This window comes from Equus przewalskii, chromosome 7 (genome assembly GCF_037783145.1).
Source record: "Equus przewalskii isolate Varuska chromosome 7, EquPr2, whole genome shotgun sequence".
Classification (NCBI taxonomy): Eukaryota; Metazoa; Chordata; class Mammalia; order Perissodactyla; family Equidae; genus Equus; species Equus przewalskii.
In genome coordinates this window covers 39,586,686-39,592,961 of record NC_091837.1, presented here as the reverse complement: position 1 = coordinate 39,592,961, position 6,276 = coordinate 39,586,686, and positions in this window count along the sequence as shown.

Below are 6,276 nucleotides of genomic sequence, written 5' to 3'. Positions count from 1 at the left end.
GCGTCCCTTCCGCTGCGTGGTCTCCCCTCCCCTCACGCCCCAGGAGGTCACTCCAGGCCTTCTGGGGGCTGATGCGCAGCACACGCCTCGGCCTTCAGGGGTCTGGTCCCATCCAGGCCTCACCCACCATCCCCACTGGCTGTGACCTTTGGAGGGCCGGCTGTGAAGGTCACACCGCCTCTTCGCGGCCCCCCCTGCTCTGCGTCCTCATGCCACTGTGCCCTGCACTGCTCGGAACCAGGTCCTCCTTGGCCTGGCCACAGAGGCGAACGTTCTGCCGCTCCACAGCCAGACCAAGGCGCAATCCCCCGCACCCCCGCCACTGCGGTGTTGGGGCTCCTGGTCTGTGCGGGTGTGGACAGCTCCGAGGGGTGAGGGCTTCCAGGGTCCACCTGGTGAGAGAGCACAGGTCCGCGCGACTCAGCTCCCCAGTCTTTTGGGGGGACTGTGACCCACCCTCCTACCCTCCGTCCCTGACTCCAGGATCCAGGATCCAGGATCCGACTCTTCCAAAAGCGCTCCATCTTTTCTAAGTGAACCTAGCCTCTCCCTCATCCTGCCAGTTCTCGCCTTCTGTTCCCGCCTCAGCATCACGGAGGCGGGGCTGGACACCCGGCCACCCCGGCAAGGCTGGGGCAGGGGCGCCGAAACTGCGCGTGCGTCGAAACCCCTTCCCGGGTCGCGGGCGCTGCGCGCGGCGCTCTCGGCGGGCACCGGGCTGCCCTCGCCGTCTGGGCCGCGATTCGCGGGAAGGCGACCGGAGGAAACAGCGAGGGTGGGATTACTTTCAAGCCACACACCGACACTGGCCTCGCTGGAGGAGAGGCAGACCTCAAACATACAGAGTAGAAACCCGAAAGGATGTGGCCTCGGCTGGTCCCCGTACCTAATAAACCAGGGTTCACCCCCGAGGGTGTTTTGCTCTAGAAAAGAAGGCTCTGCGCGAAGGCGGGGACGCCCGGCGAGGGGCCTGGCTCTGAGGGCCGCGCTGTAGCCGCCGCGCGAGTCGCAGGGGTCGTGGGTGCGTGCCGGACCCGCCGCCCCACAGCGGCCCCTCGGGCTCTCTGTCACCCTAGGTTTGAACGCTTTCGGGGATGACGTCCCTCACAAGGCCAGCTCATTCTCCTACTGGACAGTTTTGGGGGTTTTAGCCACAATTCTGGGTCCCTGAAACTTCCATCTACTTCAGCGCTCTTGAATTATAAAAAATAAAGCGTCTCCCCTGCCCCGGCAGCGCCGCCACGCTCGGCCCGCCCCTCCCCGCCCCGCGCCCAGGCCTCCCCGGTGGCGCGGGCCTTCTCGGGCCGACCCCCAACCCAGAGGCCGCGCTCCACGACGCCCGACTCTCAGCAACTTCTTTTGCTTCCCCCGCCGTCTCGCCCTGTGTGGACGGGACAAGTTAAATAACTCTCAGGAGGAGCAGGACAAAGCGGGCCGGTGCCGCTGAGCGTGGGGGTCCCGCCTCGAAAGCGGCTGTTGGGGCCAGGGGCGGCGCGCTGGGGTGGAGGGGCTCTCCAGGGCCCGTCCTACAGCGGCCTCCGGACCCCTGACGGGGCGAGGGGAAGACCCCTGCCAGCCTGCCCCGGCCTCGCACCGAGCGTCCTGGCCTCGGGGGTGCGCTTGCGCGTGTGCCAGTGCTGTCGGAGGGCAGAGGTCAGCTGCTGCACGGTTCTTGTGCGAGGCAGGAGGGCAGGAAAACCCCCAAGAAGCTCTGTTACTTTCATTATAATGTTATTTAAATATACAAACATAAAATCAGATATGAACCCTTTATGCTGATAGCTTCTATTCAACCACTTAAAACATTTGCATGATAAATATAAACAAAACTGAAAAACACTGAATTCAAATTAACATTAATTTAACGGTGTAGATGAGGCTTGCTGAAATTAAAGGGCATCTTGCCATGAGACTGCGGCCGACTGTAGGAGAGCTCAATTCTCCCATCACATTGTGCCTTCAGGCCACTGCAAAACCTCCATGCAGCCACCTTCCCTCCACACGCTCCCACCATCTGCCAGGACCTAGAGCAGCGTCTCCTAGTGAGACATACACAGTGCTCAGTAAATGATTGTTGATTAATGGAATAAGGAAATGAAGGAAGTCCTCCTCTGCTCTTTTCTTAGTAGGATTATTTGGCACTCTGCAATAATAAGCACAATAATACACAGGGTCCTGAAATACACGCACACGATATGGAAAGTTATCATCTAAATTAAAATATAATATAGGGGCTGGCCCCATGGCTGAGCGGTTAAGTTCGAGCGCTCCACTTCGGTGGCCCAGGGTTTCGCTGGTTCGGATCCTGGGCACAGACATGGCACTGCTCATCAAGCCACGCTGAGGCGGCATCCCACATGCCACAACCAGAAGGACCCACAACTAAAAATACACAACTATGTACTGGGGGCTTTGGGGAGAAAGAGGAAAAATAAAATCTTTAAAATATACAACTATATACTGGGGGATTTGAGGAGAAAAAGCAGGAGAAAAAAAAGATTGGCAACGGTTGTTAGCTCAGGTGCCAATCTTTGAAAAAAAAATATGTACATAATATAAAACTTCTTGGAGTGAGAATTAGATGCCCACTCAGAGAAACTTGGTTTAGTGGAAACCGCAGTGTGAGGGCCTCTGTCCACAAAGCTCTCATTCTCCCCTCCACCTGGCGGCCCACCACCAGTTCTGCCACAGGCAGGGCACAGCCTCTCTGTACACCATTTTGAATCTATACAATAAAAGTAAAATATCCAGTCACTCCAAATCCGATCTCCAGGCCGGTTGTGAGGGTGAAACATTACAAAGACTGTGAAAACATTTTTTAGCGTTATAAGAGCTATTCAATTGCAAATGACTCAGATTTGTAAATTTCCCCCCTCCTATTACCTGATAGAGATAATAATTTTAAAAGAAAGAAAAAAACCTATATTGAGTGCATGTTTTCGATTTCCTTAAATTTTATTTTTGGGATGAAATTAACTTTAACCTAATTATTTTAACAACAAAAAAGAGTGGCTTATTATTGGTAGAGACATAAACTTTGACTCATTCAAGTAGAAAATACTAAAAACGTACTTCATCAGAATGGCAATCATGTTATATTCAAGCTCATAAGCAAAAGAAAAAGTATAATTGTTGATAAGGAAAAAAATTCATACCACAAGCCATTTATAATAAGTGAAATTTTCAAAAATTTAATCAAAGAAAGCTGATAAAGCAAATGAAAAGTATTTATTTATTTTTATTCAATAAAAAACTTTAATTCTTCAAAAGTTGTTATTTTGCAATGACATAAGTTATTATTAAAGTTCCCCAAACTTGCTCCCACGCATGGAGAGTGACCACAACATTTCAACGAAGGGCAGACTCTAAGTAATGATAATGGCAACGACCCTATTATCTGGAACTTACTCTGCACGGAACCAATACCAGAACGACCTTTCACGCGCTGTCTCCTTGAATCCAACAACCTCACGAGCCAGGTTCCCGCTTTAGCGCCAAGAAAATTGTGGGAAGCCCATGATTTCCACTACACCACCCCCCCACCTGCTTTCCTGAGATGTTTCTAGACTATCTGATGCATTGTAAAAAAAAAAAAAAAAAACAGAAACTACTTAATTAGGAGCTCCCATTTATCCTTAACGAATGCGAGGACCCGTGGAGAACATTTCCCGTGACTCATTTCTCCCCAACCTCAAATCTGAGACAGAAGGACTGTGTCGTCCAATGAAGAGACGAAGAAACTGGGGCGCAGGCCGGGAAAGCAAGATCCCAGGTGGGCAGGGAGCTGAGACGCAAACGGAGGCCGGCCTGGCCCCCAAACCCGGACACTGGACGCTCCACACCCCCTGGAACGCAACTTTGCAAGCCGGGGAGTGACAGATCCTGGCAGAGTGGCTGCGGGACCAGCGCCTGGGTCCGAATCCCGTCTCCGCCACTTCCTGGCATTGTGACCCATCCCGGTCACATCACTTAACCTCCTGGAACCTCAATTTGATCACCTGTTCAACGGGAGCTATGATAAAAGAGGATAAGACGGGCCGAAGGCTGATATGACTGACCCATCCTCGGCCTTCGGGCCCCCCAAAATAGCTCCCCACCGCGGGAGTTGCCTCCTTCAGACACCCCTGGAAGCCCTGCCTCCCTGGGGTACATCCCCAGCGCCACACCGCGGCCGATGGCTGCGGATGGCGGAGCCCCTACCGCAGCAAAGTGCGCTCACCATGATGGCGCCTACTCCTCAGCCAGGTCCCGAAAAGCATTTAGAATAAACACAGTTCTTAGAATTGTCTATCATGTGGTAAACATAAACAAACATAATATTTGAAAATTATTTTTGAGGTACAATAATGGTTATATTTCCAAAGGGACTCCCTTTCAGAGCTACAAACTGAAATATTTACAGCTGAAATAAATAATATCTGGAATATGCATTGAGACGCTTTGGAGTGTGGGAAAAGTAGATGAGAATATAGATGAAACGAGATTACTCATGAATTGATCATTACTGAAGCTGGGTGATGGGGACATGGGGGTCTGTTGTGCTATTTTCTCTATTTTTGCAAATTTTTAATATTTTCCATAATAAAAGTGTTTAAAAATCAAGCATTTTCAGACAAAACATATTTCATAGAACTTCAAGAAAACATTCATATAGAATATGATATTCCAATGAAGTGTTTTATTGACTTGGTTTTCATGAGTTGGAGATGTGACAATTTCAACTAATGGTCCTGCTTGTTCTAAAATATCTATCTATTAAAATGAGAAAATTTGTCCCGGCACTGTGGCATAGTGGTTAAGTCCAGTGTGCTCTGCTTCGGTGACCCGGGTTCACCGGTTCAGATCCCAGGCAGGAACTTACACTGCTCTTCAAGCCATGCTACGGTGGCAACTCACGTATAAAGTGGATGAAGATTGGCACAGATGTTAGCTCAGGACTGATCTTCCTCAGGCGAAAAACAGAGGAGGATTTGCCTTCCTCAGGCAAAAAAAAAGAGCGAATCTTCCTCACCAAATAAACAAATCAAAAAAATGAGAACATTTTTTGGAAAACATAAATCAAGGCCATAAAAGCTTATCAAGGAAGCTTCAACTGTTTCACATAAAAGCGTTCTAATCATTTACTTAAAATGCAAGATTCATGTCCTTGGTTGAAGACAGTTTTATAGCTTTTATTGATTCCATGAAGCTGGAAAAGTATCTGACATAACATAGCAACTTTATTTGTGGTATTCAAGGAAAAAGGTTTCAATATGAAATATTTACTTGAAAATTCCACTGAGTTTTGTATAGATGGGCCAGTGTAATGTTTACAAAATGTCTATCAGCCAAGGTTTTGGAAAATTTCCAGAGTTCTAAATCACCTCACTTAAATTACTTCTGGATAATGAAACAGACTATGTAAATCAGGAATCGTCTTAAATCTTTCCTCAATAAAGTTTTTGTTTACTGCCAGCCATCACACAAGTATTCTCGAGAGTTGACTAACATGCCTGACAAGCTGGGAACTGAAGTAGGAAGACCTGTTGGACCTCAATGGACGGTTTGTGGGGCTAGAGCTGAAAAAGTGGCAGAAAAATTGTATCAGGCTTCATATATTCACTCTAATAAAATACTGTGAAATGGAAGTCCTTAAAATTTTGGAAAAGAAAAAAAATTTTTTTAGAGATTTGGAAATTGTAGATTATGATCTAATAAAGGTGCCAATACTTCCTTTAGTTTTATAAGAAAGAAAAATTTCAGTTATGAAAGATGATAGATTAATTCTATAAATTATAGAAATGGTCAAATATATAAAACAAAATAAATTATGAAGTAGAAGCAGAAGATACTATAGAAAAGAAACATCATTTGGAGAGAAACACACTGAAATTTCAATTCCAGGAGAAAACTTTTTTTTTCCTGTTGATTATGTCTAATCAATTACATTAAAGTACATTGGTGGTTTGATGACAAAAGTGAAAAATGTATAATGTTTTACATTATTTCAAGTTATTGAATCCCAAAACATTGCCAGATGGTGTGCATGGGGCTCCATAGCTTGAAAACAGATAAAAATAAGATGAAGCCAACTAACTAAATATGGCATTCCAATAAAGTGTTTTCATGGCTTGGTTAAAACAGAGATATTGAATAAAATCTTAGGCAGTATTAGAAAGTCTAGACGTCTTTCGAATGGAATTGCTGTTAGTTTCATAGAACAATGAATACCAGGAGCGGTATTATTGATGGAAAGAGCAGTTCTCCGCATAAGTCACGCAATGTCTACTGATGTCA